The following is a 23,969-nucleotide window of genomic DNA, read 5'->3' as shown; positions in this document are numbered from 1 at the left end:
CCGCGGTCCTCCCTCACCAGCTTTGTCGCAGACCTTGTCTTCTTTGTTTTGTCCATGTTCCCACCTGTAGTTGGAAATGGAAACAAAAAAGACCGCTGAGTAAACTCTTACCTGCAAGTTGCGGCTGTTAAACTGCCGCTGCGGTGGAACGTCGTTCCACCGCGTCTGACGTTCCGCAATGCGTGTAGCGATATGACACACATGCGTCCTGGCGGGCTTCTTCACGTAGTCACTCACGTGACTCCGAAGTAAAATTACTTGTTGGTGTCACCCTAATTATAGCCTTGCTGCCTGGTACCTGAATCAGTAGAGAGGGGAAAGTTGTGATAGGTAACGGGAAACCCAGAGGAAGATTGCCTTCTGCAGGCACACTCTTCCTTGTCTGCTCCTTCTCTAACTGGAGGATTTAGGGGCTGATCCCTCAAGATCGTTAGATTGTGAAACATGACGCAAATTGTGGCAAAATATCCAGCTTTCTCTGGAGAATTCAGCAGGGTACATTTGGAGAAACATAGAATTGCAGATGCTGGTTTATAAAAGAAGACAAAGTGCTGAAATAAATCAGTGGATCAGTCAGTATCTCTGGAGCACATGGATAGGTGACATTTCAGGTCGAATCCCTTCTTCAGACGGATGGTGGGAGGGGGGGATAAATGCTAGAAGAGAGGAGGGGCGGGACAATGCTTGGCCGTTAGTAGGTTAATGCAGGTGAGGAGGGTTTAGAGCACATTTGGCGCTGTGCAGAGCACATTTTGGCGCTGGCCATGACCACAATTCAAACTACATTGATGTCTGCACATATCTATATCCCTCCGTCCCCAGTCTGTTTATTTGTCTGTCTAAATGCCTATTTGGTACATGTGACAATAAACTAAACTGAATGAAACTGAACGGAACTAAATTAAACTAAATCAAACTAAACTAAACTAAAATAAACCATTTGCTTTCACTCCTTCCTCAGGCACCCACCACTCTCTGTGTAAAGAAAACCTGCTTTGCAAATCTCCTTAACTTTTTCTCCCCTCTCACCTTAAACCTGTGCCCTCCTGTATTTAACATTTCCACCCTGGAAAAAATACCATCTAACCTATCTATGTCTATAAAAAATGATTTATATATTTCTATAGTGAGTCGTGCAAACTTCATGAAATTTGGCATTGATTGTGAAGAATTTCATTCCATGTTTGCAAACCATTTGATTGTTCATGAAGTAAAATCCTAATGATTTATGTGGAGAGCTAGATTCATAATAGGAACAAGAACATAGTTTACTCTGACAGAAGCCTTCAGGAAGGTAATGATGCTTGCAAGTCTGAAAACCGTGATGGTTTCTGCTCAAAGAGAAAAAGTTGACATCTCTTTTCCTTGAACAGACAGCATCAATGATCTTCTTCAAGTAGCAGTGAGCTGCAAGCTCCAAAATATTACATGGATCACCTGTCACTGCTTTGAATGAACATAACGTTGAAAAATACAGCACAGAAACAGGGCCTTCAGTCCACAATGACTGTTCATGAACGTGATGCCAAGTTCAACTAATCTCATCTGCCTGCACATGATCCATATCCTTCCATTCCCTGAATATCCATGTGCCTATCTAAAAACGCCTTAAACGCAACTATTCAAAATGCCTCCACCATCACAAATATGCCCAAACTTCATGACATCTGAATAATCCAGAGGTCATGAAGTCACAAGCAAAAGTGATCTTGGCCTCCACAGAGCGTGTCATATGGGACTGTAGATGGAGTTGCCAGGGTCAAACGGGATGAAAAAGGTTGGGAACCCATGATTTATAGAAATAACCTATGGAGGTATTTTATGAGATTGCATCCCAAATTCTTGCTGCTGCTTCATTGCCCACAACACTGTGTGATATTCCTTTCCCTCTGGGACTCTCCTGCCCCTAAACAATGCTGGATGCTGTTGGAAATCGCATCTCTGAAAACCGTTTGCTTGGACCTCCACTCCCATTAAGGCCAGACAAGGCAGGCCAAGAGAGAGGGTAAGGGAAGAGAGAAGTTGAGTGAGATTGAGAAAGAGAATGGGGGAAAAGAGGAAGGATGAGTGAACAATAAAGGATGAGCAATTGGCAATGGGTTTCTATTCCTATTCTGTTTTTCTTTTAGAAATGGAGTTCATCAACTTTTTATTCACAGTTAGAAATCTTTGTTTGTAACGTATCAACATTGCTTAAATTGGGATTGATTCAGAAGTTGCATTTATCAAACAATGTCGATGAATGCTTTTCATATAAAACCACAATAGTTGCCATAAACTAGAACATGAAATCCACGACAAATTAGAAAAGGAAATTTTAAAAAACATTATAAATTAACCAACACGAGGCAAGCACTCAGATGTTACTCACAATTATTAAAATGTGAGGGCAGTGAGGCAGATCAAAACCATAGTTTGTTCTGAAGTCACTGATTCTGATTGTGAAAACCAAGGCAGATTCTGATTGAGAAAACCAAGGCAGATTTGTTTTGCCAGTCAAGAGCTGATAACAACTTTTTCAAGTAGTAGATACAAAGAACTGCAGATGCTGGTTCATATCAAAGATATCCACAAAGAACTGGAGTAAGTCAGCAAGCCAGACCGCATCTCTATAGAAAAAGGATGGGTGACGTTTCGGGTGGGGACCCTGCTGCAGACTGAAACAATTTTGTCAAACCTGCAAGCAAATGTAGAAGAGGAATAATGCTTTCTCTTGTCCCTGCTTGATTCCACATAGTTCCGAGTTGACATTTTACCAGTCATGAAACATACTTTATAAAAAACATGGTTTTCAATTTGCTGAGCTATTTATTACTGCTTTTGCACAGAAGTCTTCTTTAAAAAAAAAACCTCACAAGAATATTCAAACCTTATAAACTATTTAGTTTTGTGAATAGAACCGAAACAAATTAAAGAAAACTAGTCCCTTGAAGATTTTAGGAATTAATAATCATATGAACATATCTTGGCCAATAAATTCTTTAGTAAATTTACATTGGACAGAAAACGTTTGTTCTGTTTTTTTAATTCCAGCGTGACTTTTACATGAGAAAGAAATTAATTGCTGTGCTAACCCCTAAAAAAATTAAAAATACTCAAAAATCATGATTAGAAAAAAGAACTGATTTATCTCATATTGGTCAGTCTTTCTTCAAAAGATGACCTTGAAACATAATCACCCTAATGAGCCAAAATATTCACTTTCACAAATGAAACAGTAATCAAATCAGTTTCAAAAAGCACTGTTAATGAGCTTTCCCTTTGATTGGGACACGTCCTGATATATTAATCTACAGGAGGTACATTCTAGCTGAGACCACCCCATGCCAGCTCATTAGCTGACCTAGCAAGAGACTAATTTGAATGTTTTTGATAAAGATTTCAAGGAATTTTCACTTAGCAGGGTTTCAACCAATACCAGCAACTTCTATACAAGTAAATTGTGCTTTTTGAAAAGTTAATTGGTTGATTTTGAGGATCATTATACTAAAAAATATAGTCCTGATACATTCCTAAAAAGGAACTCCAACTTAATGTAATTACAGATGTGCTGAATGATATTTTTAATTGTGAGTCTGTTTTTGACAGGTGTATTGGTTTAACGAGGACCAGTTTTAGATTGCTGATTGAAGCAGTATTGGGATACAGGAGGCAAGTCATGGTGTACAGTTTTATGATAAAAATACCACCTCTTGCCATTTTGATTGATTGGTAAAAAGATCCAGGATGGAAACAGGCCCTTTGGCCATCATGTCCACACTGCCCATCTATCATCCATTCACACTACTTCGCCGCTACAGCTTCGGTGCCGAGCCGGGTCTCCGCTGCTGCTGCTGCCGCCGCTACAGCTCCAGGGCCGAGCCGGGTATACTACTATGTTATCCCATGTTTCGCATCCACTCTCCACACATTTGGGACACTTTACAGAAGCCAATTAACCAAGAAACCTTCACGTCTTTGGAAAATGGCAGGAAACCAGAGCACCCGGGGGAAACCCACACTGTCACAGGGAGAACGTGCAGACTCCACATGGCCACAAATCCGGCATTGTGAGACTGCAGCTCCACCAGCTGCACCCCCCGTGTTGCCCATTTTATAAAAACCAAATGTATATTCAGTGACATAGTTGCATGTTATTCCTAATATCGAGCAAACAGAAACTCAATGAGGACATTTGGGGCACCAGACAAATGAAGCAAACCAGTCTTGTGAAAAATTCTCCCGAATGCAATTTGGAACATTCTCTTGTGTATTCCAGTGTATGTCTAGGTGTGTTATTACACGTTCTGTCTTCTTCTCCAGTTAGTGAAAGGCTTGCTTCAAGGCTTTCTGTTCATGGGCCTTCATTTTTTCAGAAAGCCACGAGATCCTTGATGGTAATCACATGAGTGGGTACCTCACATCAACTCAAAACAATAAGCTAGCACAACATTGTAGCTCGATGCAAAGGATGCGGCTCTCTGTTGGGAGGTAACAGAGTTCACCAGGGTAATCAAAAAGCTGGATCAATCTTCAGTGGGACATGAAATTTAAAAGTACTGTTGCTCAAACTACACCAACCTCATTCCCCACCTCGCAAAGAGAATCGCGAGCAAGGCAAATACATATTCCAAAAAAACTAATGCTGGAGGTACTCAACATGCCTGACCTGCTGAATATCTCCAGAATCTTTCTATCTTTATTTCCGATTTCCTGCATCTGCAGTTTTTCACCTTTCCAATGCATACTCAATTCCAACATTTGGTGTTCAAGAAGGAACTGCAGATGCTGGAAAATCGAAGGTAGACAAAAATGCTGGAGAAACTCACCGGGTGTGGCAGCATCTATGGAGCGAAGGAAATAGGCAACATTTCGGCCCAAAACGTTGCCTATTTCCTTCGCTCCATAGATGCTGCCGCACACGCTGAGTTTCTCCAGCATTTTCGTCTACCTTCCAACATTTGGTACAATGAGAAATAATAATCTTTCATCGCCTCATATTGAGCATCTGCAAACAATCTGTAAGATGTTTTTTTATTGGAGATTAGTTAAAAATAAACTATTTTAATGATCCCTGCTTTTCCCTCAGAGCATCAAGCTTCCCTGCTGTAAGTGTGTGCTCATAATGTTGCCACTCTGCCAAACGTTCACGTAGTTAAAAATATTATTTGGCTCCCTCTTGCTGCTTTGCAATCTGAAATCCTCCTTTTTTTGTCCTCTTACTGTTACCCGTGGTACTTAGTTATCCTCACTCACATTTCAATGATTCCCAGTACTCACTGCTTGTTCCTTCCATCTTTTAACATAAATATATTTGGCTTTTAACATCACTGATTTTATATATGGCCATATGTGCAATTTTGATCTTGAAAAAAACTTTAGGTTAATTTTCCTTACTACATTAAAAAAACATTATTAAAAAATATATATTTTCTCTGTTATTGTATTCCTGGTTATTTCCTGCCCAATCCTCTTTAGATTTCCTTGTATCATTTTGAAGTTTGCTCTTCAACCACTTTATAACTCTTAGTTGTTATGTAGGCTGTTAAATGCTAATCTTATAGCAATACATAGTTTCCTTCATTCACAACTTGCAGCAAGACCCACTCTAGATGTAAGGCAATCTCTATTCACTTAATTATGGCATATTCGATCAATATTTTCCTTTCCTATCTGCCTCCATATCCTTCTGTATCTGACATAATTGCAATTTCAATATCTTATCTCTAGCTTTTGGCCTTCCATTCACCAACAATGGCTGCCTCGCCAACAATGGTTGCCTCGCCAACAATGGTTGCCTTGCCAACAGTCTGTCTCGTCCTTTCCTTTGTTGTTTTTTAGTATGTGTTAAATGTATGTTTTAGTGTTCTTTAGCTTGTTTTATGTGGGGGGTGGGGGGGGGGGGGTTTGGAGGCAACATGCTTGACTAATCTTCTGGAATTTTTTGAGGATGTGACAAGTAAAATGGATGAAGGGGTGTCAGTGGATGTAGTGTATCTAGACTTTCAGAAAACCTTTGGTAAGGTCCCGCACGGGAGACTGGGGACTAAAATTAGAGTACATGGTGTTGCGTCTTCGTGTTTGATATCCTGATAATAAACGACACAATTCAGGTTGTTTCAGTTGCCTTATTGTACTCCTTTATTCAGCTCCTTTATCTGTGTGGCGTAGTAATACTGAAAGTGCTTACATACCTAATCACAGTGTGTGTGTGTGTGGTGAGTGTGCCTGATACAAAGTAGTGCAGGAGGTTGGGACTGCTACAATGAATATGTAGCATATGTAACATCCCCCCTTCTCAAAAGAAAGGAACAAAAATTAGTGACACTAGAGGATTGCCAGAGCGAGGGTGGCAATCCTGTAGCAGATACCGTGGGATTATTCTGCCCACATTCATGGCATTCTGCTTTCTACTATACTACACAACAAAATATATAATGGCAGCTTGTTTTCTTTCAGGTAGTGCGTAGCCAGTCAAGAGTCATGTCTTGGCGTGACTTGTCCCTTCCAGTGCTAGCGATAACGCGCTGGGGGTAAGATGTTGCTCCTGGATCTAGTAGATCTGGTTGTTGCCTGCAGTGTTGCACTCGATGTATTGGTAACTTGTTGAGTTGTTTCCTGGCCATTGGTTGGTGCTGGTTGACTATATGACTCACTGGTAGCAGTTTGTGAGAATGTGTTGTCATCAATGGCAGGTGTTGCTGCTGCTGTGGGTGGTGTCCTAGGAGTTGCTGGTGTTGTCTTTGGAGTTGCAGGTGTTGACATTTCAGGTGTCGGGCGGATGTGAATTCTGTTTCGTCTCAACTGCCTGCCCGGTTCTGTCTCTATGATATATGATTTTGGGGTTCCAGCCCTGCTGGTGATTTGTGCTGGGGTCCATTTCTTTGTTGTTGGATCCTGAGCATGTACGTTTTGGCCTTGAAATAGTTCAGGCAAGTACTTTGCATTTTTGTTGTATTGTTTCAGCCCCTCCTCCTGGGCAGCTGCCAATTTTGCCCTTGTTTCTTCTTGGTCGATAGGGGGTTGGATTTTGCTTGGCAGGGTGGTTTTGTATTTCCTGCCATTTAGCATTTCTGCAGGAGACTTCATGTCAGCCTTTAGTGGAGTTGCCCGTAAGGATAAAAGTGCCAGGTTTGGATCCTCCTTTGCCTCTCGGCATTTTATTAGTGTTTTCTTGGCTGTCTGTACTTGCCTTTCAATAAACCCATGGCCCTTTGGGTAATGTGGTGAAGATGTTGTGATTTTGAACCCGTATTCGGTGGCTAGCTCTCTGAATTCCCGAGATGTGAATTGGGTTCCATTGTCACATACGATCTGCTCAGGTATTCCTTGCTCTGCAAACAACCCTCTAACAATTGACACAATTGTTTTAGCTTTCAAGTCCTTTACGTTTCTCACAAATGGGAATTTGGAGTAGTAGCAGGCCATAATCAAATACCATTGCTGGTTCTCTGTGAACAGGTCTGCTCCGATGGTTTGCCATGGCCGGCTTGGGATATCACTGGGTGTCATTTCCTCCTTCTGTTGTGAATTCCTGTATTTTTGGCATATGTGGCATGTAGATACCAGCTTTTCTATGTCCTTGTACATGCCTATCCAGTACACAGCGGATTTAGCACGGAGTCTGCACTTTTCCATTCCTAAGTGTCCCTGGTGGATCTTTTCGAGGATTTCTTTTTTCATGGACTTGGGTATGATGATTCGTGATCCGGCCATCAGGACTCCATTCTCTACCGAAATATCATCACGGATGGTCCAGTATTCGCGGAGGAGAGGCTGAACTTGTTGTCTCTTTTCTGGCCACCCCTGTATTACCATTTGGGTGAGGAGCTGGAGTTCTTCATCTCTGGCTGTTTCCTCTTTGATCTGTTCCAGCTTCACGCTTGTCACACTCACAATGTGGTGGATCTTTATGCTCAGCCCTTCCATCTCTTGTTTGTCATGTGTTGATAGTATGGATAGGGCGTCAGCTAGCAGCAGGTCTTTTCCTGGCTTGTATCTGATGTTGTAGTCGTAGTGCTGTAGCCTCAGTAATAGTCTCTGTAGTCTGGCTGGTGCTTTGGTGAGGTTTTTTTTTCCGATTTGTTCTAGAGGGCGGTGGTCTGTTTCAATGTCGAAATACCTTCCATATAGGTAAGTGTGAAATTTCTCGCAGCCATAGACTACTGCTAAGAGTTCTCTCTCTATGTTTGCGTACCTTGATTCTGTAGGAGTGAGTGCTTTGGATGCATACGCAATAGGTAGGCCATTTTGTATCAGTACTGCTCCAACTCCTCTCATGGAGGCATCAACTTGGAATGCTACAGGTTTCTGTCTGTCATAGTACTGCAGGATCGTTTCTTTGCTGATGAGTTGTTTTAATTTCCCAAAGTCTTGGCTATGTGAAGCACACCAATCAAATTCAGCGTCGTCTTTCATCAATTCACGGAGATTTGCTGTGTGATTAGCAAGCTTAGGTATGAAGACTCCCATGTATTGTATGAGCCCTAGGAAACTTCTTAGCTGTTTCTTGTCTTTGGGTTCCTCCATGTGGTTGATAGCATCCACTTTTGTAGGGTCCGGTTTCACTCCTTCTGCAGAGTAAATCAGTCCAAAGAATTTGCACTCCCTTTCTTTGATTATGCATTTGTCTGCATTGAGCTTTATGCCGGCTCTTCGAGTTTTTTCCATAGCCTCATGGAGGTTGTAATCATGCGTGTTTTCATCTCTGCCGTATACTTGGATATCATCTGCTATCCCGATTGCCCCTTTACAGCCTTTGTATGTTTCATCTATTTTCCGCTGGAAGACATCTTGACTCACCTTCAGTCCGAATGGGAGCCTGTTGAATCTGAATCTGCCAAATGGCGTGTTGAAAGTGGTGAGCATTGATGACTTTCGGTCTATTTTGATGTTCCAATATCCATTGCTAGCATCCAGCTTGCTGAACACCTTGGAACCGGCCAGTGCTGGTGTGATCTCTTCAAGGGTTGGAGTTGGATAATGGTTGCGCTTCAATGCATTGTTCAGATCCCTGGGATCAAGGCATATCCTTAGTTTTCCGTTTGGCTTTTCTTTGACAACAATTGAATTTACCCAATCAGTTGGTTTAGTTATTGCTGTGATGATGCCCTTTTTTTCCATTTCGTTTAGTTGTTCCCTTAGCCTCTCTTTCAGTTCAAGGGGAACACGGCGGGGTGGGTGGATCACTGGTTTCACACTGGGGTCTACTGTGATATGGTATTCGTATTCCTCAAAACAACCAACGGTATCGTCAAAACACTCTGGGTACATGTCAATCAATTCTTCTTTGTTCCTGATGGGCGGCCGGTTTTTGATGGGTATGTTTCTGTCAATTCTGCAGGAGTTTGTCTTGATTTCATGGTTGATTGACACAATCTTCAGTCTTTGGCACGTGTTCAGGCCGAGAATAGCAGGTCCTTTCGATTTAGTGATGTAGAAGGGGCATTTCACTTCTTTCCCTTTGTATGTTCCTGCTATGATTGTTTTGCCTAGCTGTGGGATTATGGAACCTCCGTATGCAGCTAGGACTACATCGCTACTTCCAAGGATTCCTTTCCTGACGCTGCCATCTTTTGTCATGTGTTCAGGGAATATCTTTCCGTAAAGATTGACTGGTAAGATATTGCTCTGGGCTCCAGTATCAATTTTGAGCCTTAGATTAATCGTTGTTCTTTTCTTTCCCACTTTTTTCTGTAGTTGTATTATAGTATATGCTTCATCTCTGTTGCTATGTGGTTTGTTGTTTCCCATTTCGTGGACGTCAATGGTCCCAACGGAAAGGAATTCTTCCTCAGAGGTATCTGAGGTTATCTCCTCTTCCTGTTGGACGTGTGCGTGTATTTTTTTCCTTCTCGTATTTCTATCGTTCTTTGACCATTGCTGCTTTGGCTTGGTGCTGTATGATTTTGTTGACCTACACATTTTCTTCCAGTGGTTAGGCCTCCCACAGGAGTTGCAGGTAGTCCCGTATGCTGGGCACTCCCTGCGATCATCAAATGCATGCTCTGTACCGCAGTTCCAGCAGCTTCTTTGGCTTGCTTGTTTGTTTGCATGCCTAGAAAATGTCTGCTTTGGAGCCTTTAAGGTGGAGCCAGGGTCACGTTTTGAGAGAGCGTCTATCTTCACTCCGGTGCTGCTCTGAGATGAGCCAACTTGAAGGCAGAGGGAGGACATTTGTTTCCTTGTGGCTTCGAAAGCTCTGGCAGCATCTACGGCGTCTTTTAGGTTGAGGGTGTCTTTCCCTATTAGGGACTTTTGGACCTCTTGGTGGGCGCACCCCCATATTAGCTGGTCGACAATTCTGTCATCTTCATCACCAAATCTGCATTTCTTGGCCACGTTCCTTAGTCTCGACAGGAAAGTGTCGGTTGTTTCTTGTGGGTCTTGTCTTAGCCCTTGGAACTCATACCGATGGATTCTGTGGTTTGATTTGGGCTCCATATGGTTCGCAAACCTTTCAAGGACTATTCCCGGATTATTGCAGTCGGGCTCTGTTAAGCTCCAACTGTTAAAAATGTCTAGACCCTTCTCCCCGAGCCATAGTAAAATATAACTGACCTTCTCTTCACCTGCAGTTCCTTTCAGGAAGCTTTTGAATGCCAGCTGGCTCTTTTGTTTGAATTTCTTGAACGCCTCCACCACATCATCGGCGTCCCAGTTCATCGTAGGGTGGAGGCTCATTGCTGCTGTGGAGGCCGCCATCTTGTGTTGTTAGGCGGGTGCACAAAAAAAATCAATTTCTCTGCAGCCGCTGTTCCTAATTCCCAATAGCGATTCACAATAGCGCGGTTTTTTACTCGAAAGTCACCGCTGCCACCATGTTGCGTCTTCGTGTTTGATATCCTGATAATAAACGACACAATTCAGGTTGTTTCAGTTGCCTTATTGTACTCCTTTATTCAGCTCCTTTATCTGTGTGGCGTAGTAATACTGAAAGTGCTTACATACCTAATCACAGTGTGTGTGTGTGTGGTGAGTGTGCCTGATACAAAGTAGTGCAGGAGGTTGGGACTGCTACAATGAATATGTAGCATATGTAACACATGGTATTGGGGGTAGGGTGTTGACATGGATAGAAAATTGGTTGGCAGACCGGAAGCATAGAGTAGGAGTGAACGGGCCCTTTTCAGAATGGCAGGCAATGGCGAGTGGAGTGCCGCAAGGCTCGGTGTTTACAAGGGCCGCAACTGTTTACCATATATATTGATGATTTGGAAGAGGGAATTAGGAGTAACACTAGCAAGTTTGCGGATGACACAAAACTGGGTGGCAGTGTGAACTGTGAAGAGGATGTTAGGAGGTTGCAGGGTGACCTGGACAAGTTGAGTGTGTAGGCAGATGCGTGGCAGATGCAGTATAATATAGATAAATTTGAGGTTAACCACTTTGGTGGCAAAAACAAGGGGGCGGATTATTATCTCAATGGGGTTAGGTTAGGTAAAGGGGAGGTACAGCGAGACCTGGGTGTCCTTGTACATGGGTCACTGAAAGTTGGCATGCAGGTACAGCAGGCAGTGAAGAAAGCTAATGGAATGTTGGCCTTCATAGCAAGAAGATTTCAGTATAGGAGTAAAGAGGTTCTACTGCAGTTGTATAGGGCTCTGGTGTGTACAGTTTTGGTCTCCTAATTTGAGGAAGGACATCCTTGTGATTGAGGCAGTGCAGCATAGGTTCACGAGATTGATCCCTGGGATGGCGGGACTGTCATATGAGGAAAGATTAAAAAGACTAGGCTTGTATTCACTGGAGTTTAGGATGAGGGGGGATCTTATAGAAACATATAAAATTATAAAAGGACTGGACAAGCTAGATGCAGGAAAAATGTTCCCAATGTTGGGCAAGTCCAGAACCAGGGGCCACAGTCTTAGAATAAAGGGGAGGCCATTTAAGACTGAGGTGAGAAAAAACTTTTCACCCAGAGAGTTGTGAATTTATGGAATTCCCTGCCACAGAGGACAGTGGAGGCCAAATCACTGGATGGATTTAAGAGAGAGTTAGATAGAGCTCTAGGGGCTAATGGAGTCAAGGGATATGGGGAGAAGGTAGGCACGGGTTATTGATAGGGGACGATCAGCCATGATCACAATGAATGGCGGTGCTGGCTCGAAGGGCCAAATGGCCTCCTCCTGCTCCTTATTTTCTATGTTTCTATGTAACCTTTTAAAATCTCTTACCTCGATGGAGATGAAATTGTCACATATCTCACATATCACTGGGAGCTCCAACCGCGGGAGCCTGCAGGATTTTAACATTGTGGAGCTCGTGGTCCCTTGGTTAGGGATCGACTTCAGGAGCTCCAGGCCGCAGGAGCTTCGACCGCCCATACGTGGGGGCTTCGATCGCCACCTGCAGGAGCTTAGATCGCCCCGACTGTGGATAGTTGACTGGCCCGACCGCAGGAGAATAAAGAGTGAAGTAGATTAGACTTTATTGCCTTCCATCACAGTGAGGAATGTGGGGAATCCGCTGTGGTGGATGTTTATGTTAACTTTTATGTAGTTGTGTGTTTTGTTGCTTTTTCTAGTATGGTAAATCGAGTTTCACTGTACCTTAATTGGTACACGTGACAATAAAATACCTTTGAACCTTGGAACCACTGGATGTTTCTTGGGCAACCGATACGCCCTACCCTGGTCTCAGTTTCACTGTTGTGACTGTCAAGTACAAACCATTTTACTCCCTCCCAACCTAGTCATTCTCTCATAATAGCCATCAGAGACTTGGGCAGATATAGTAAAGGATTCCTTTCATCATTTGTTGTCATAACTCACTGAAACGGTTAACACTGCATCGTGTTCTAAGCTTGGAGATACAAGGAACTGCACATGCTGGAATCTTGAGCAAAACACAAAGGTCTGGAGAAACTCAGTGGGTCAGGAATGATCAAGTTGTGAAAGACGACTGATGGAAGGGTCTGATGAATGGCCCTGAATCCAAATGTCGATTGTCCATTCCCTCCAGAGATGCTGCCTGACGAGCTGAGTTCCTCCAACACTTTGTGTTTGCTCACACCTCGTGCTTATCTGCCAAAGCTGTTCGCTATTCCATGGATCATTGTGGATGATGAGGACACTGCAGGTCATATGACAACCCTGTCTTCTCTATTATAAGTTACAAGCATAATGAGCTCAAGGACGTTCTTGTGACAGAATGGGAACACGTGATTTTCTAGTCATTTTGCCATTTCCCCTCTTTTTCTGGTCCACTGGGCCCCAAAGATTATTCATCATGCTTTTTCTGTGTGCCTCCTTCTACCATATCCTATCATCTGCCACAGTCCTGAAGGTAGAACTTTCCGTAGTTTATCTCATATCTCATATCTGCCTAGTCATTATTTTTTTAGACTGTATCCCCACTACACTCCCCCATTGGCAGAGTAGAGTCGAGGGGCCGAATGGCTTAATTCTGCTCCTATGACTTATGAACTAAACAATTCACCATAAAACTCCCCATGCACAGCAAAAGACAATAGACAGCCATGTGATAAAAAAAACAGAAAATGCTGGGAATACTTAGCAGGTCAGGCAGCATCTGTGGAGAAAGAAAGAGTGGTAAGACCTCAGGCCAATGATGCTTCATCAAGTTCTGAGTTTTAGTTACATGGAAACATAGAAAATAGGTGCAGGAGTAGGCCATTCGTCCCTTCGAGCCTGCACCGCCATTCAATATGATCACGGCTGATCATCCAACTCAGTATCCCGTACCTGCCTTCTCTCCATACCCCCTGATCCCTTTAGCCACAAGGGCCACATCTAACTCCCTCTTAAATATAGCCAATGAACTGGCCTCAACTACCTTCTGTGGCAGAGAGTTCCAGAGATTCACCACTCTGTGTGAAAAAAGTTGTTCTCATCTCGGTCCTAAAGGATTTCCCCTCTATCCTTAAGCTGTGACCCCTTGTCCTGGACTTCCCCAACATTGGGAACAATCTTCCTGCATCTAGCCTGTCCAACCCCTCTGAAACTTCCAAACTGTCCAAAACTTCCGAAGTTTTATTTTATTTTTCCAGCAATCCAGGTTTTTGCCTTTCTGCAACAATGCAGAATTTACAAGATAATCAATTTTTAGAACATTGATTTAGGATAGATATTGGCCAAGACACTGGTAAAACTGGCAAACACTTCTTCAAGTTAATACTAACGGAGCCTTTACACATATCTGGTGTAACAGCTCATCTGAAAGATGAACCCTTTGCTAGTTCAGCAATATCCATAGGATGGGAAGGTCAGCCTCAGTTTCTGGACAGCAGTTTGTGGTGAGGTCCCCTCTCAATCCCTTTAGATTCAAAAGCAAGAGATTCACTCACAAATCAGAAACAATTGCTTCATCATTTCATTGTATTGTAATGTAATGAACTAAAGAAGTATCTTAATTCCTAAAGGTCAAGAGTCAAGTGTGTTTTATTGTCATATGATTCAAACAGAACAATGACATTTTTACGTGCAGCAGCACAACAGAATATGTAAGCATAATACTCTGCAGACAATATAATAAATGAAAAGTATACACACACACACGCGCACGCACACGCGCATGCACACACACGCGCACACACACACACACACACACACACACACACACACACACACACACACACACACACACACACACACACACACACACACACACACACACACACACACACACACACACACACACACACACACACACACACGCACACACACGCTTAGTGAAAAAAATGATCAATTACTAAATTCTGTCATGAGGAGGAAGTCAGGAAGGAGCAAGAGATGACTCTTTGGAACATATAAATCGTGCCTCTTGCAAAGGGAAGTTGATGAGCAAAACCGCAGCAACCATGAAAAAACGTCCATCCAATTCATATCCAGAACCTTCAATATTCACCCCCCCCTGCCCCCACTATTGCACCATTCATACTATGTATAATTTGTCCAAGGCTACACCCTCTAAGACTGTGAGTTCTACTCCCTACAAGGACCAGGGCAGCAGGTACACAGAGATACAGCGACCTACAGATTTCTTAGTAATACATTATCCTGACTTTGAAATGAATTGTTATGCCTCCAGCATCTGCTACAATTTGAGAAAGCCTTCACAATGAGGACAACAAGGGGAATTAAGGATGGATAGTAATGTTTCAATTTAATGGATGAAGGAAATATAACCTATTTTTGGTGATGGTTTTTTCAGCCATTGGATGTTTCATAAGTGGAGAGAGCAGTTTATGCACTGCCTGGATGGGGTTTAAAGACCTTCCTAATGACAACCTACTGTACTGCTTGCTATGTTTACAAAGTCCAATAGAAATATCTTCCAGCTGCTTGGCTTCTGTCTATTTGTCTTTTGCTGTGGCAGGCAACCTGATTGGTAAAAGTCTGAAGAAGGCTCTCGACCCAAAACATCACCCGTTCCTTCTCTCCAGAGATGCTGCCTGTCCCGCTGAGTTACTCCAGGTTTTTGTGTCTATCCTTTGGTAACATTAATAATAATAATAATAATAATACATTTTCACCTTTCAGACATCTCAAGGACACCTTACATAGATTAATAGAAATAAAAACATATAATCAGAATAAAATAAGTAGTAAAGACATCACAGAGACACAAATTAAAAACAGAATTCAGTCCAAAAACAGAAAATCAAAAACACAATGTAACCCACATTAGAGTACAATATGGTACATCATAATGGACTTATTGACCTGGTGGTAAAATGTTTTACTTGATTTGTACAGGTGCCTAATATATGTATATGTATGTGTTTAGTTAAGATCCTGATCGTTATTCTTCCCATCTATTATCAAGCTTCTGAATAGCCTTTCCGTGAGCTGTGACACTGCCCGATTCACCTTTACCCCATTGCAGACATTGGACTTTGTCCATGGAACTGATATGTTCAATGCTGAGAACTACTGTATATTCTGCACCCTGTGTCTTCTCCTTTGTTTGACCTATTGTACTTGAGCTTGAATTTATATTTATAGACAATAGATGCAGGAGTAGGCCATTTGGCCCTTCGAGCCAGCACCGCCATTCAATGTGATCATGGCTGATCATCCCCAATCAGTACCCCGTTCCTGCCTTCTCCCCATATCCCCTGACTCCGTTATTTTTAAGAGTCCTATCTAGCTCTCTCTTGAAAGCATACAGAGAACCTGCCTCCACCAGCTGAGGCAGAGAATTCCACAGACTCACCAGAGTACTCACCACACCATTTATGTATAATATTATCTGATCTGATGGGACAGCATGCAAAATAAAACTTTTCACTGTACATGTGACAATAATAAACCTAAACCAAAAACTAAACCTAAAGCTGAGGACATTGTTCTTTTGTGTTCAAGAAGGAACTGCAGATGCTGGAAAATCCAAGGTACACAAAAATGCTGGAGAAACTCAGCGGGTGCAGCAGCATCTATGGAGCGAAGGAAATAGGCAACGTTTCGGGCCAAAACCCTTCTTCAGACTGATAGGGGGTGGCGGGGAGAAGGAAGGAAAAAGGAGGAGGAGGAGCCCGAGGGCTGAGGGATGGGAGGAGACAGCTCGAGGGCTGAGGAAGGGGAGGAGACAGCAAGGGCTAACAAAATTGGGAGAATTCAATGTTCATGCCCGCAGGCTGCAGGCTCCCCAAGCGGAATATGAGGTGCTGTTCCTCCAATTTCCGGTGTTGCTCACTCTGGCCATGGAGGAGACCCAGGACAGAGAGGTCGGATGGGGAATGGGAGTTGAAGTGCTGAACCACCGGGAGGTCAGGTAGGTTCTTGCAGACCGAACTGAGGTGTTCGGCGAAACGATCGCCCAACCTCCGCTTAGTCTCACCGATGTAGATCAGCTGACATCTAGAGCAGCGGATGCAGTAGATGAGGTTGGAGGAGATACAGGTGAACCTCTGTCGCACCTGGAACGACTGCTTGGGTCCTTGAATGGAGTTGAGGGGGGAGGTAAAGGGACAGGTGTTGCATTTCTTGCGGTTGCAACGGAAAGGGCCGGGGGAGGGGGTGGTGCGGGAGGGAAGGGAAGAATTGACAAGGGAGTTGCGGAGGGAGCGGTCTTTGCGGAAGGCAGACATGGGAGGAGATGGGAAGATGTGGCGAGTGGTGGGGTCACGTTGGAGGTGGCGAAACTGACGGAGGATTACTTGTTGTATGTGACGGTTGGTGGGGTGAAAGGTGAGGACTAGGAGGACTCTGCCCTTGTTGCGAGTGCGGGGATGGGGAGAGAGAGCAGTGTTGCGGGGTATGGAAGAGACCCTGGTGCGAGCCTCGTTTATGGTGGAGGAGGGGAACCCCCGTTTTATTTTGCATGCTGTCCCATCAGATCAGATAATATTATACATAAATGGTGTGGTGAGTACTTTTGTTCCTTTGTTCTTTTGCTCTGCATAACAGTCTTCAATGAGTCATTAGTTGAGGCTCATGAAAGTACCATAGGTATTCTACCAGGTATTGTTTTTGCTGTTCTATGAGGGTAGGATAATCCAGGGAAACTGATTGTCTGAGAATATAGAATGCTCCTTACACCAACAAAATCAGTGGAAATTTGACTCCGAGTCATTCTCATTTTTGTTGAAAGAGTCTGGTTCAAGCAAATTCAACTTTGAGTCAAAATAAAATATATTTTTTTCTGGTTTAGCCAAGCCCTCTGAGATTTCACTGGGATCTGTGCACAGAGCCAAAGAGAAACCAATGGCAACATCTTTAAATGTGTCTGCCTTGTTTAGAATGACTGGGAAAGTAAGGTTGTTGTACAATAAGAGTTTGGTTTAATTTTTAAACTTTCTTGTCAAATGATTACAGAATTTCTCCAATTACATCCTCGCCAATATTTTGCCTTGTTTAACTTTACAAGTGACAGAATCTGGGATATTGACCACATCATATCAAACTGATGCCCTATCGGTTTCTCTGCAAAGTCTGTTTGCCTATTCACGGTTATTGCCAGCCCTGCTGGATATTTTTGCTCCATCTCACTTTCAGTGCCTGATTTCAGATACTGTAACTGACTTTAGTTTCCAAGGTTAAGAGACACTCGAGATCACAATCCATGGTACTAATGGAAAGTTTGCATAAATACATAAAACAAATTCTTCATGATTGTGATATGCACTGTAATGACTTAATAACCTTTCATCATTTGTTTCATTTAGTCACACTTGGAAGTTGTCACTTGGAGTGCTGGACGTCAACAAGTAACTAGGAAACGATATCCCAGCTGGAATCATAGTCTTTAGTCAGATAGAGGAGATATGAGAGAATGGAAAGCTTATAATATTCGGTGAATAGAAGAGCACATGTGTGAAATAATATTTAATGAAAACATTACTATGAGAAATAAAGGCAAATTAATTTTCTTGAGATGAGAGGCTTGACATAATGATTTATAGAATGCAATAGCAAAATTATTGCTAAACGTTCAGAAGTTTTCAATCCTGGAAACCTTTTTGCAATCATCATTACTTTTATCAATTTATACTTTCAAAAACAAATAACATGCACAACAAGCAGCAAACTGTTCAAAATACTAAATCTGATCTATGCTGCAAGCTAATAATTATTTGCCAACCTGCAGCTCTTACCAAATTTTTACCAGTTTTGTCCAAATACATAAAGTACTTGTGCATCTTTACTGAGTTACTTATTATTGTAGGCTTTTTTGATTGATACCTTTAAACATTTGTGGAAAATAAAGGAATTCTAAATTTCTGTCTGCAAGGATGTTTTAATTGCAAATGCTAATTCCCAAAGCATCCATACTTTTAATTTAATGTACCCTACATTTGGAATCTAGAAGGGTGGTGGCCCTTTTATAAATTTCCAGGTACTGGAGGGTCACTTAGCATGAGTTGTAAAAAAACAGATTGTGCCTGAAGACTTAATTATCTCTATTCTCTGAGATGCATCTGTTAGCAATATGGGATTATACATGTCAAAATGACAGATAGGAGTTGAATTTGTGCAAATGTGTCTAACCAGGATCATCTACATATCAGACATTTCAAAATCTCGGACGTGCTGACATTAGGAATAATAAGGTTGCAATTAATTATTGCTGGGATGAATTGTAATTTTCTTTCACCTTAAGTACACCTGAGAAAGAAATTGGAACTATTAGATTCGCTCATACTTAGGCGAAAAAGTATGAGGCAAAAAACTTTTCCTTTTCATTTGCAGCTAATTACTGGTTTCCAATTAATAGGCTTCCGCGTTTAACCTTTGGAGGATGAGATCTTCCTGAGTTAATTTGCATATATTAATATGCAGATAGTAATTATACCTCCAGAGAAGGCATGTTCTGTATGGTGACTAAAGGCCATGTCTTTAATTTCTTTTTAATTTGAGGCTGTAGATTCAGGGCTATCTCTGTGACTTGCAACCCTCCATGATTATTATTTAAAGAGACAAATTATTTTCTTGGTCAGTCAATCAAGATTGCTACTTTAAAGCGGCAATATTCTTTGCTGGCGTTTATAGGGCCACATTTTGATAAATGCATTGTGATTGCCCCAAGATATTTCAAATTGGCCCCTCCACAGTTTAATGTAGAAGAGTAATATATATATTTAGGAAATATACAAAGATTATTTTGAAATGATCAGATAATATTGTTCAATGGTGATTAAATTCTTTGACATTATTAGAAATTAATGACAAAAATGAGTGACAAGATTATACAGCATTATGCACTATAAAATAATTAATCTTGTAAATAATTTTGATTTGGAATAACTGATGACGGCTCAGAATTTATGATTGCTGAACATTTATTGTTCTAGCTGTTTTATGATTATTTAACACATTAAGATAATTCAACTTAATTGAAAAAATATATAATTTAGGATGAATCATTTGCTCTTAAATCATGTTATCTTTGTAAAATAGCTAGACATTTTTGTTGCAGCTTAGAATTAACAGGCTGGAGATACATTTTTCATATTTCTAGACTAATATTCCATTATTAAAAATTATTTTAAAATGACAGATTGCTGATCATATGGATCACATGCACCTTCTTTTTTTATTTTATTGAAAATCCTTTAATTTTTTTATTTTATTTTCTAAAAACTAGTTTTAATAACTTCCTTTAGCATGACTGGTTGCTCATATCATGAATCACAACAAGTAGTTGGCTGATTGTTCAAAACACAAATTGCTGGTCAGACGATTTCTGTGAAGGGAATGGACAGAAGATTGAGGGGAGACCTGATAGAAGTGTATAACATTCTGAGAGACGTAGATAGGGTAGACAGTCAGATCCTTTCTCCCAGGATGGAAATATGAAATACTAGAGGGCATAGCTTTAAGGAGAGAGGGGACTTCTTTAATCAGACTTTACTGGACTTTATCTTGCACTAAATGTTATTCCCTTAATTCTGTATCTGAGAATGGCTTGATTGTTATCATACACAGTCTTTTTGCTGGTTGGTAAAAAGCTTTTCACTGTACCTCAGTGTACATGACGAAAATAAACTAAATAAACCTAAATAAACTAAATAAACTGAACTAAACTAAACTAAATAAAGTTTAAAGGAGATGTGTGTGTCTAGGTTTTTACACAGAGCGTGGTGAGTGCCTACAACATGCTGCTGGGGATGGAGAGGGATACGATAGTGGCATTTAAGAGGCTTTTCGATAGGCACATGGATATGCAGTGAATGGAGGACCTCAACGGTGGAACAGGCGGAGGATGATAGCTGACCTTAGTGGAGCATCACAACGGCTGGGAAGGCGGATGAAGGTTGCAGCAGAAAAGGGTCTCCGGTCGTCTTGGATTCAATGCCACTGGATCCTGACCCAGATCTGTCAAGGACCGTGGGGTTGTTGTCTGTGCACCAGTCTCCCCACGTTAAACAAATTCACGGGCAGGCATCCTCCATATAGGGAATAACACCCTGGAGGCACCCATGGTCAGTCATGACCGAGGGGGGCCCGAAGAAGTAGGAATATGGATCATGTGCAGGCAGACAAGAGAAGGTCTTGGCATTATGTTTGGTACAGACATTTTGGGCTGAAGGTCCTGTTCCTGTACTTTACTCTTCGATGTGCAAAGACATTTCAGGTCAGGACCCTTCCAGCATCAGCAATGCCTTGTGCCTCCAGTTGGCTATATCCAGAACTGTATGCAATACTGAAGATGTTATTCAATACTGAATAAAGACCGGCTAAAGATTCAATTAAAATTGCTGGCTTAAATGGACACTATGAGCCATTGTCACACATACCTAGATGTCACACTCACATGGCTACTGATAACTCTTAGACCAATTCACAAATGTATTTATTATTTCTTTTTCTGATGAAAATAGATCAAACTGAAACAATAATTCCAATTCCCTCTTCACAATTAGGAGGGGGAAAGAGGACGGGAGCTAGAGAGGAGGGGGGGAGTGCGGGGAGAGGCGGGAAGGGAGGGGGGTGGGGAGGGTGAGGTGGTGGAGGGGGGTAGTAGGGAGGGGGTGCAGAGGGGGAGAGCGGGAGGGGTAGAGGGGAGGGGAGTGGGGAGAGGGAGGGGGCGGGAGGAGGGGGGAGGGAGGGAGGGGGTGAGAGGAGGGATGGGGGTTGAGAGGAGGGAGGGTGGTGAGAGGAGAGTGGAGGAGAATAGGAGGGCTGAGGGGGAGGGTAGGAGGGAGGGGGAAGAAAAGAGAGAGGGGGAAGACGGGCAGGGGAAGGAGGAGCGGGGAGGAAGGAGGGGGGAGGGGAGGAGGACGAGGGGGGTGAAGAGGAAGGTGGGAAGAGGTTGGAGGCGGTAGGGGGGGCAGAGGGGGGAGGAGCGTATAGGAGTGAGGTAGTAAGGAGGAGAGAGGGGGGTTAGAGGTGGGGGGGGAAGAGGCGAGGGGAGGCAGGATGGAGTGGGGGGGGGGGGGGGGCGGCCAGGGGTATTGGAAGGGAGCAGCGGGGGGGGGAACGGGGTGAAGGAGCAGGATAAGAGCGGTTAGCAGTGGGGAGAGCGGGGGGCAGGGTTGGGTGGGGTGCTACAGCCGGCCGCTGTCGGGTCATGTATCTCGCAGCTCTGGATGCGCATTGAAAAGTCGCGAGAAGAAAGTTCTTCATCAGCGCCGGTGACCTCCGATGACCTCGGGATCTGCAGAACTTGCTCGTTCTTTCTGCAATAACGACCGCCGCCGCCATGTTGTTGAACTTCAAGTAGAACAGCGGATCGTGCTGGACGACTTGATCATGTGTTCACGGGCTTCAACCCACGTAACTGGCTGCGCATTGAAAAGTCTGCACAGCTGGTCGTGAGGATCAAAGGCATTGTGACGTCATGCGGCAGTTATATTTTAAAACATTTTTATTTAAAAACCCGGGAAATAATTAACCACATTTTCAGATGAGGAGATTTTTGAATTCATGTTGTAAATCTCTACCGGAATATGTAAAAAGTTCTCCGTTATCGCGTCGGGTTTTGGAGGAGATATGATTGATGTGAAAACAAACAAAGAAACAAATGCACAAAAAAATTTGACTGGGTTAATCGTCATGGCATTCAGTCATGTTAGCAAAATATTTGTGAAACATTTTTTTTTCTCAGAAACAAGGAACTGTAGAACATGAAAAGGTAATGTTTCAGATCGGGACCCAAAACGTCACCTATCGATGTTCTCCAGGGATGCTGCCTGACCCACTGAGTTACTCCAGCAACTTTGTGTCCATTTTTAAATTATATTTTTATTGTTCTACTAGACCAAGTGCAGACCCGTTGGATCTGTTCCCCCAACTTGCGGTTGTGGGTGGGGGGTGGCGGCATGCAGCGTCAAACACACTAACTATCCCCCCCCCCCCCCCCGCACTGAGGGAAGAGGGTAGGGGGTGTGGAGGGGAGGGGGTTTAGGGGAGGGAGGGAGGGGATGGTGGGGAGGAGGGGAGAGGGAGACAGGGGGATAGAGAGAGAGGGGGGGAGAGAGGAGGGGAGAGAGGGGAGGGAAGAGGGTAGGGGGTGTGGAGGGGAGGGGATTTGGGGGAGGGAGGGAGGGGAGGAGGGGAGAGAGAGAGAGGGGGGGAGAGAGGAGGGAGGGGGAGGAGAGAGGGGGGAGTTGAGAGGGGGAGGGGAGAGAGGGGGAGGAGAGAGGGGGAGGGGGGGGCGAGAGGGGGGAGAGAGGGGGGGGAGAGGGGGAGAGAGAGGGGGGTGCTGAGAGGGGGGTGAGGTGAGGGGAGGCGGAGAGGTGGGGAGCAGGGAGCGGGAGAGGGGGTGGAGGGAAGGGGGGAGGGGTGTGTGGAGGGGAGGGATGGTGGGGGAGGGGATGGAGGGGAGGAGGGAGAGAAAAAGAGGGGAGAGAGAGAGGGGGGGAGGGGGGAGAGGACAGGGGGGGAGGAGAGAGGGGAGGAGAGAGGGGGAGGGGCGGTTGAGAGAGGGGGAGAGAAAGGGGGGAGAGCAAGGGGGGAGAGACAGGGGGGAGAGACAGGGGGGAGAGGGGGTGTGCTAAGAGGGGGGTGAGGTGAGGGGAGGGGGAGAGGTGGGGAGCAGGGAGGGTGGAGGGAAGGGGGTAGGGGTGTGTGGAGGGGAGGGGGGTTTAGGGGAGGGACGGTGGGGGAGGGGATGGAGGGGAGGAGGGGGAGAAACAGAGGGGAGAGAGAGGTGGGGAGAGGACAGGGGGAAGAGGTGAGGAGAGGGGGGAAGAGGTGAGGAGAGGGGGGGAGAGGAGAGGAGAGGGGGTAGAGGAGAGGAGAGGGGGTAGAGGAGAGGAGAGGGGGGGTAGAGGAGAGGAGAGGGGGGAGAGGAGAGGAGTGGGGGGGAGTGGAGAGGAGAGCGGGGGAGATGGGAGGAGAGGGGGGAGAGGGGAGGAGAGGGGGGGGGTAGAGGAGAGGAGAGGAGAGGGGGAGGGAGGAGAGGGTAGGGGGGAGAGGAGAGGAGAGGGGGGGGAAAGAGGAGAGGAGGGGGGGGAGAGGAGAGGAGAGGGGGGGGGGGAAGAGGAGAGGGGGGGGGAAGAGGAGAGGAGGAGGGGAGAGGAGAGGGGGGGGGGGATGGGGAGAGAGGAGGGGAGAGAGAGAAAGAAAGTGAAAGGGAAAGAG

General features: G+C 44.1%; 1 long non-coding RNA gene across 1 annotated transcript; it reads right to left on the bottom strand.

Moving 5' to 3' along the window:
• Positions 1-10,403: 10,403 nt before the first annotated feature.
• LOC116972814 lies at positions 10,404-22,357 on the bottom strand. The gene is made up of 5 exons (XR_004411892.1): positions 22,248-22,357; positions 18,070-18,077; positions 14,977-14,982; positions 10,707-10,721; positions 10,404-10,416 (listed from the first exon to the last, which is right to left on the bottom strand). It is a non-coding gene; the product is annotated as an uncharacterized LOC116972814 (long non-coding RNA).
• Positions 22,358-23,969: the final 1,612 nt, after the last annotated feature.

This window comes from Amblyraja radiata, chromosome 5 (genome assembly GCF_010909765.2).
Source record: "Amblyraja radiata isolate CabotCenter1 chromosome 5, sAmbRad1.1.pri, whole genome shotgun sequence".
Taxonomy (NCBI): domain Eukaryota; kingdom Metazoa; phylum Chordata; class Chondrichthyes; order Rajiformes; family Rajidae; genus Amblyraja; species Amblyraja radiata.
Note: the sequence above shows the minus strand (reverse complement) of the source record. Positions and strands in the feature narration are given on the sequence as shown.